The sequence below is a fragment of the Thermobia domestica genome, chromosome 13 (assembly GCF_964235325.1).
Source record: "Thermobia domestica chromosome 13, izTheDome1.hap1.1, whole genome shotgun sequence".
Lineage (NCBI taxonomy): Eukaryota > Metazoa > Arthropoda > Insecta > Zygentoma > Lepismatidae > Thermobia > Thermobia domestica.
This window is the reverse complement of record NC_137466.1, coordinates 30139111-30147977: the sequence shown is the minus strand read 5'-3', so window position 1 is coordinate 30147977 and position 8867 is coordinate 30139111. Positions and strand designations below refer to the sequence as shown.

Sequence of the window (8867 nt, the reverse complement as noted above, 5' to 3'; positions counted from 1 at the left end):
ACTACTGAAAAGCTGAATCGATTACAAAAATACTGCATCTCGATATATCTTAAGCCTACCATTTTGCACTGTGGAAATCAGTATTGAAACTGGAAGTAGTAGTAAGTTTCAACAACTTCCGGTTTTGATAGTATTCGGGATAGTGGTACGTTGCCTTGAGATAGTGAATCATTGCCCTCCCCCCTCCCCTTCAAAAAAAAAAACGCTTGTCGCTTTTTGCTCTATGTAGGGTTCCCATATGTCCGTATTTTATACGAACTGTTTGTATTTTTGGGTCCGTGTCCGTATCGTACAAAACATAAAATGGGAAAATGTCCGTATTTGACAGTTTTTGGAGCTTCCTGAAAATTTTCGACGCAGGAATCGCTAAAATCTCGGGCGAAAAGAATTGTTTTCATCATGTAACTTATGTTTTAGTTACTATTAGTAATTTGAATTATGTTGTTAAAAAGTAATTCATTTTTCCATTCCAGAGTTCTTTTGGTTGGATTTAATATATGTAATTTAGTTGCATGATTTATTGTGTTAATTAAAATGAATTCTGTTAATGAAAAAAATAACATGTTAGTTTCCAATAGTGTTTTCAGTATTATAGTAAACAATTGTGTGGTAACCTAAAGAGGTGATTATTAGGAAGAAACTTCAAATGTTTGTTCTGTGTTTAAGCACTTTATCTGTGATGGGTCGTCATTTTAAAGCTAGTCCGTATTTTGGATCAAAAAATTATGGCAACCCTAGCTGTATGACACTTAACATTGAACCCGAAGATGAGTAATTTGAATCAGCTCCAGTTTGAAATTTTTTTAAGTTTAACGTCCCACGATTATGCCGGTTAGGCTAAATGAGACTGTGATAATAAGAAATGAGTGAAATGGTGGAATGAGGAAAGTGGGAGGAAACGGCAGAACCCCGAGAAAACCGCGTCCCCGCAGCTCCAGTTTGAATAGAGAGTTAATGGAGGAGACAAAACCTATTCTTGAAACAGTGAATCAATTGCAAGGAACCGTATCGCGATATCTCTTAACATTTTTGGTCTGATAAGTATCGAGAGACAGACGGACAAAGGCGTTCTATAAGATTTCTAACACTTATGAATAGGATAGTCCGAAAGTATAATAATAATAATAATAATAATAATAATAATAATAATAATAATAATAATAATAATAATAATAATAATATTATTATTATTATTATTATTATTATTATTATTATTATTATTTCCGTTATGTATAGGATTGATATAATTTGGCGTTTTTCATGTTTTATAATATCTATGGTTTTGTTACGTGGTACTAAATTCTTCTGCACTTGGTAAACCAAAAAACAGATAAACATCTATAGTTTCTCACCCTGTATGATTGGTTGTTTTTCTTTCACTCTGACGACCGGAACAGAAGCTATTACAGATGTCGTTACTGGGTCACGTAAGCGTTCAACAGAAAAAGAAAAAGGCGTAGAGTAAACGAGTCAGTGCGGAGTGCTTTTGTGGTGTTAGTATCGCTCTCTGTGCGTCATATCGGGACAGCCTCTAATGACCAGCCATAGAGTGTTCTTCCTTTCAAACCCATGGCACACGAACACACGATAAAGTTACCAAGTAGCAACAAAGTAGAACAAAGTTTAGCTTGTTCTTACATACATATAGTAAATTTTAAAATGTGTCAAAGTTTGAGAATTTTTCTTTAGTACCCCTAAACACTAATCACTTCTAAGAAAGCAAAAGGTAAGATGTAGATTCTTCTTTCCTTATTTTGTTGGATGTTGAAACTCAATCTGAGTTGTTTTCAACAAATAATAAAATTAATATTTAATTTTATAGGAATAGCAATAAAATGTATGTGCTTCACAACTAGAGCCTTGATAGTGTAGTTGGTATAAAGTGTCTACCTGCCAAGTGGATCCGATTCTCGATGACGCTAGGAAATTTCTCTCGTTCCGATGCAACTCTAAAGTTCAACCAAACTCTTTAGAATGGTAGGGGGCACAGTGGCTCAGTGGTAGAGTGCTTACCTCTGGTACGTGGGGTCTCTGGTTCGATCCCGACCAAGTTTATTGTGAACATCGTGCCCGTAGGCTTTCTCGAGGTACACCCGCTTTCTCCTACTTTCTCATTCCATAAATTTTTCCATAATCATTCACTTGCCTTAATCATCGTCTCCCTTAGGCTAAAAGAGCATAATCGTGGGAAGTTAAACTGAAATATTTTATTTCATTTCTTTAAAATGGATATCAGGGGCAACATGGGGAAGCGAAAGGACTGCATCGTTTGCTGACTGCATTACCTCAAAAGAAGCCCAAGTCAAAGAAGTAAAATTCCTTTATCTTGACATAGAGCCCTTCGACTTTTATGGGCTGTTTCTAAAGGGGGGGCAACCCTTCCTTTACTTTTATGTTTTACAATTATTTTTTCTAATTTTTAAGCGAGTAAAATCTTTTCTTTAAGAAATAAATTTCATTTGATAGTGGAAATTACAGCAGACTTCCAGACTATGGGAATTCAATACTCAAACCTGAAGTAGTACATCTATAACTACTCGTTACAACAGAGGAATAAAATCAAAGTCAGAACTTGTTCTTCAGACGCTGAATGCATATCAGACAGCTAATATTCGCTCTATCTTACTGTTCTTGTACTATGGAGATTAATATTGAAACCACAAGTGCTTATTTACGCCACTTCCAGTTGCAAAAAAGACTAATAAAAACTGCAGTGAAACATATTTTTGTGATACTGAAACTGTATACTTTAGTTTATACGTATATTTCAGTAGATCTCAATATGTGGTCAATGTTGTAACTGAAAGTCGTAAATTTTCATCACTTTCGGGATTCTGAAGTTGTGTCAAAAATCACTTTTTAAATATCCCTTACCGTTTTCGCTCTTTTTAAATAAGCATTGAAACTGGAATTACCATTAAAATCACTCATTTCCGCTTCCGATAGATATGTTGTTCTGAGATACTGAGTAGACTGTAAAAAAAAAAAAAAAAAAAAAAAAAAATGGTGATATCTATCACCGTTTTTGTTATATGGCAATCAACGTTCAAATTGGAAACGGTCGTTTTATAACACTTCTGGTTTAAATAGAGGGTTTTCGAAAAAGGTGTGAAACTTACATGGGAAGCGAAATCGATTGTTTAAAAAAATTCACTACACCTCTTAGCGATTTTACACTGATATCTGCTGACAGACGGGTGGAGGACGAAGATAGCCATTCTATAAGTTTCAACTTACGCATAGCATGGTTTCTAACAAGGGAAGTATGAACGAGCTCATATCGAAACCTACCGTAAAATTCACTCAAATCAAAGAAGCTCCACAGAAAGACCACACACACAAAAGCAGCTGCGTTTTCGAAGTGGAATTAACCAAAATGGCAGATTGAAATGTCGCGTATCCATGTCGACAATTGCACAATACGTTCAGTTTCACCCATTGTAAACGGCATGTTAATAATAAAAAGTCAATAAAAACAATGTGGGTACATACTATACCTAAGGGGAAGTCGTGCGGTAAGGTGAACCTTGACAGCAGCCATCTTGAATTCAGGTAAAGTTTTGTAAATAGGAACAGGGCAATATGATACATGATTTTGGGCTAGAATTTAAGCAGAAAAACAATGGTACCGTAAAACGGGGCTACTTTAACATTTAGGGTTACTTTGACATAGAGTGGGGCTACTTTGACAGATGAGCAATTCGTGCTTCCTGTGAGAATTGTTGCATATACTTTCATAGATAAAGGATGATATGGTGTCCACGGTGCGAATTGCCGGAGGGGATGAGAGATTTCTCCCATTGTATTTCTACCCCCTCTCAATATCCTTCCTGTTCCTCAATATATAATATAAGGATTTCTAGATCCGCACTGTTTATTCCCCCCAAAATGAATAATCTAATTCGCACTCTGACGATATAGAGAGTGGATTCAATGTGTCCTGTGCAAAAAATGGGTGTATGGGTTTTGTAATGGTGGATCAAAAAATCCTCAATATGCTTGTTACGACTGTGATGTTGACGACTAAGGTTTTTCTTTCCATTGTTAGATATAAAGATAACATACCGGTACATATGTAATTATGTTAAAAGTAAAGTAGGGTAAAAAATAAAGTAAGAATGTAAGGTAAAGCACCGTGATGTTCAAAGTAAAAGGTGTTAAAAGTAAAGCTTTAGAAAAACGTGTATAGTGGTGTATAATGATGTACCACAACAAAATAGATTTCGTGCTTATCAAGTATACAGCATACCGTACCTTACACATGACCAAAACCGTGTTTTATACACTTTACACAAATTCCATGTCAAAATAACTCCATACGTTGAGTAACTTTGACCTTATGCAGCAAATACATAAGACGTCAAAGTAGCCCCACCCCCGGGGCTACTTTGACAGGTATTTCTTAATTTATTCCCGCCTAAACTTACTTGTAGAGACTTAGGTTTAGTAGTGGATGTGATAGCCTAGATACCTATTGTTATGATGAGAATAGTATCATTCATTGGTTGCAGAAAGTGTCCCGTGTACACATCTAAACTAGTCCAAAACCTGTCAAAGTAGCCCCATTTTACGGTAGCAATAGTTTTGACACGTGCATTGGGTTAAAAAAAAGTTACAGGCATATTTATTGTGTTTCCATGTGCACAACTCCCGATTTAAACTACTTTAGAATTGGTTATCTTTCATGACCTCCCTCATACACTAATATATATATAGTGTGCTATTCCTCACTTATTATGAACACTATCACAGTAAATCAATATTAAATACTGCCACTTAAAAGTAGATTTGTCATTCATTCACACACACTCACATACATAGAGGACAGCGTAATGACATGGGTGAAAATAGTTTTAAAAGAAACAATCTAACTACAATTTGTTGAACATTTATTACATCTAGTGAGAAATTAAACACAAAATTTTATAAACTTGCAATAAGTATACATTTACATGGGTCAATTCACATACCAGACTACATAATACAATTGTAGTAGTACACACACACACACACACACACATATATATATATATATATATATATATATATATATATATGAAGTCTTTAACGTCCCACGATAATGCCGGTTAGGCTAAAGGAGACGGCGATAATGAGAAATGAATAAGATGGTGGAATGAAGAAAGTGGGAGGAAACAGGAGATCCCGAGAAAACCCACGAGCACGGTTTTGTCCATCATAAAGTCCACACGGCCCGAGCTGGGATTGAACCAGGGACTCCAAGTACCGGAGGTGAACGCTCTACTACTCAGCCACCGCATCCCCATATATATATATATATATATATATATATATATATATATATATATATATATATGTGTGTGTGTGTGTGTGTGTATGTATTAACAGACAGCTTAAAAAGAAAGAAAAAATGTTATATTTATTTAACTTTTCGTAAAAAATTATATATATTAATGAATAAGTATAGAATACAATATGATGAATGGAAAGAAAAAACTTAAAATGAGGAAAGTTAAAAACTAGCTATAATATTATGAATATTGTCGAAGCACCCTTTCTGGTGTCCACACGTTTCACTTTTTGCATTTCTTATATTCACAGATTAGGATGTATATATGTTAATCATAACCAACACGTATTCGGTTCGTAAAAATACTCATCAATACACTTCTTACACTTCTCCCATTTCTGGGGTTAAAATATCAAAGTCTCGTCACTTGTATCACGATGACTATCTTACTTATTCTGTCATTAGCTTACTATCACATTTGCTATCTCTAAATGAATATCGCTTTGTAAAACTAATTACAAACATTTATCGTTGATTTGCACTATATAAAAGTGTGAAAGAGAATTTTCCAAGTTCGAAAGGACTTTCGTTTTTATTGTAAACACAACTTCTAAGGTGGAAACACTGGTGAAGTTTATTCTGAAGAGAATTCGTATGGGAGAGATGGTAATCGAAGCGTAGTTCTAAAGAAGGACTTTAGTTTACTAATATGAGGGTTGATATAAGGACATATTAGGGTTACGATGACCTGCCTAAATCCCATGCTACATGCAGTTAGTATATTACAGGCAATGTTAGTTGTTACATATATTACTTAATAACATTACACGGTTTGAAGAGAATATCTATCAGAAGAGAATACATGCGGCGGTATCTTCTAACATTTACATTGTATATTTATCGGATGTTTCGTAACTATGTCAACCAGGAACTGTTCGGGGTAGGTACAAAGACCCTTTACACATATCTATCTACTCAATCCAATAATTCATATTCCACACATATTCATATCTCAAAACATATATATATAATATGGTTCTGGGGCAAAACAACTAGAACAACATAAATGACTGAAAATCAGTAGAAATCCTGAACGAATTACGAAAAAGATAAAATTGTATCGTGTACTGAACCATCGCCCACTACCACAGTGGGTAAAAAACTTTGATGGAAACAGTTTCCTCGAGGTTATACTCAACGAATACCTCTATGAATCGTGTCTCGTGATATCTCATTTGGTAAATCAACTTCAAATGATATATGTTGACTGGTTGGAATTTGTCAAGTTCAAATCCGGGGGGAAGGTTAAAAATAAAAATCTAGAAGAGAATAGAGGGATAGATAGGGAAGAGAAAGAAAAAGCGGCGCCAAAGAAATAAGCGAGGGCACTAAAACTACAAAGATAAGTGGTCGAATTTAGACATACAACAACCCACAGCCAAATATGCTTTCATATGCCGAAAAGGATTGGCCTACTAAATACATAGCCTACGATAAATATCTCCGAGCACACAAGCAATTCCAGTCGGCTGAGACCTTGGAGACTCCGGCACTACCGGGAAGTCAGTGTGGTTTCTTAATTTAGGATTTCCAAATAAAACAATATCCGACCCCTCAGAAACTGAGAAGAGTATGAAAAACTAGAGTAAAGTCAATAAAATAGAAGATATCCTAACAGGGAATTGCCAGATTTAAAAAACATTAAAGAAAATAAATTTTACTAGTAAGTTGTCTGCCAAGTCTTACTAGTCGATCCCAGTACGCAAGGGCGCTAACCTTGAGGCGTCAACTAATTTCAAACACTATATACTAGAAATAAAAGAAGTGAAAATTCATGGGTATTGGGGTTTAGACGTACTGGTACGGTAAAACGAGATGCTACTGTAATAAATTGTCTATATTAATTGATCCTATCCACCTCGTTACCTCTGTGGGCAGTAGTGAACTTAGCTTGATCAGGTGACGTGGAAAAAGTCAGAGTTGCAAATGTAAACTGAACGAGCATTTTTAAATTTTATCAATTCGGTAAACGGTTATTCTATCCTTTGATTAACTGGAAAATATCCTGAACTATTTGCTACATGACTATTATTCGTATTGTCAGGCCAGTTGACCAATTAACTGGTATGTTTGGTATTGAATGTCAGGCCACGAAGTGAAAATACCAACCATCATTCTACGTACCACACTATTCTCATACAAAATTTTAACGTAATAATTAATGTATTAAAATTATCATTATATATACACAATCAATATCTTGTAACAAACTTTACCACTGGGCTCGTATATAAATGGGTGTCTTATTATTTATTCATACTTTCTAGCATACAAATCTACATATCATTTACATTATCGTTACACACTTATTCATTTATATGTTCATTTTTTTCTGTATAACGTAGATTGTCGGACACACTATACTATATTAATACGCCCGATATTGTTCATAGCAGTCTTAGTATCTATATTAAGATCAGCAAATTCTTATAGTACATCAACTAACACGTGTGATTTTATATGAACTGGTACGAATTTCTTTCACAGCAAACTACGGTAGATTTCACTTTATGGCTTCAAATTATTTCGTATGCAATATACTCAATATTCTCAACTACATGCAATTACATGTTAGAAAATGTCAACAATGCGATCTTTCTAGCAACAGAAAAGGATTCGTAAGTGCAGTCTAGCAACAAAAATAATGCCATATAGACAAACTTCGAGTTAAGTGGGAACGCGAAGTTTAATATTATTAATAATTTGATTACTAGGCTATATAAATGATCGTACTTTTCCGGAAAGTAAATTTACGATATGAGTTATATAGAAATCCACTTTTATGGGCCAGAACTAATATTTACTCATAATTAATAGCAAAAGAAGGGTCATTTTCCTGTTGACCAGTTCACTAAGTATTGGGGTAATAAAAACCTAACGACAAATAGTTCACAATTAGGCACGAGATGGCATTAATAGTACGAAAACTAACTTTGCACTAGTAAATGAAATTTGTAGTTTGTCATCCATAATTATGAGTAATCTAGGTAGTAATTACGGTACAGTGTTACTATGAATTTAAAATGCGAATTGGTTTATCCGTTTAACTTGATTACAAGAGATGACTAATTAAGCAATGCACTGTCCAGAAAGAAATGTCCACAACACACTAAATTACACATATGCATGTTATATCATACTTGAACTAAGAAAGGAAATACTAATACATATCAATACACATATTAACACATATCACTAAACATATTAATCCATATTATCACACGACTCAACTATAGGTAACTCTAACAATCACTAGATTTCACCGTCTTAAACCGGCTCTATAAACTGGGAAAAACGGAATACTCAGAGCCAACTGGCCCTTCTATTAACTAAATCATGGTTTCCCAAATACTATTAATGTAAAAGAATGATAGGTCCCTTTCCTGATGGGAAAAGAACCCTGCCAAAAATCGTTCAACCCATTTCCATTGGAAGCTGTGGTCAATTTAGGAATAAATGAGTCCTTTGTTAAATTACAATGATATCATGAAAATTAATTTAACTACATAGGAATCTACACCTACCGCTATGTTACAAT

At 34.5% G+C, this 8867-nt stretch overlaps 1 protein-coding gene across 2 annotated transcripts in view; it reads left to right on the top strand.

The window, feature by feature from the left end:
* The first annotated feature begins 1418 nt into the window (after positions 1–1418).
* Positions 1419–8867, top strand: part of LOC145668071 (putative ammonium transporter 3) — a 404553-nt gene continuing 397104 nt past the window's right edge. The window contains exon 1 of one of the 2 annotated variants that reach the window (XM_081735578.1): positions 1419–1726. The gene's annotated coding sequence lies outside the window, so the exon portion shown is untranslated. The remainder of the gene's footprint in view (positions 1727–8867) is intronic. The other variant, XM_081735579.1, reaches the window with a different exon arrangement.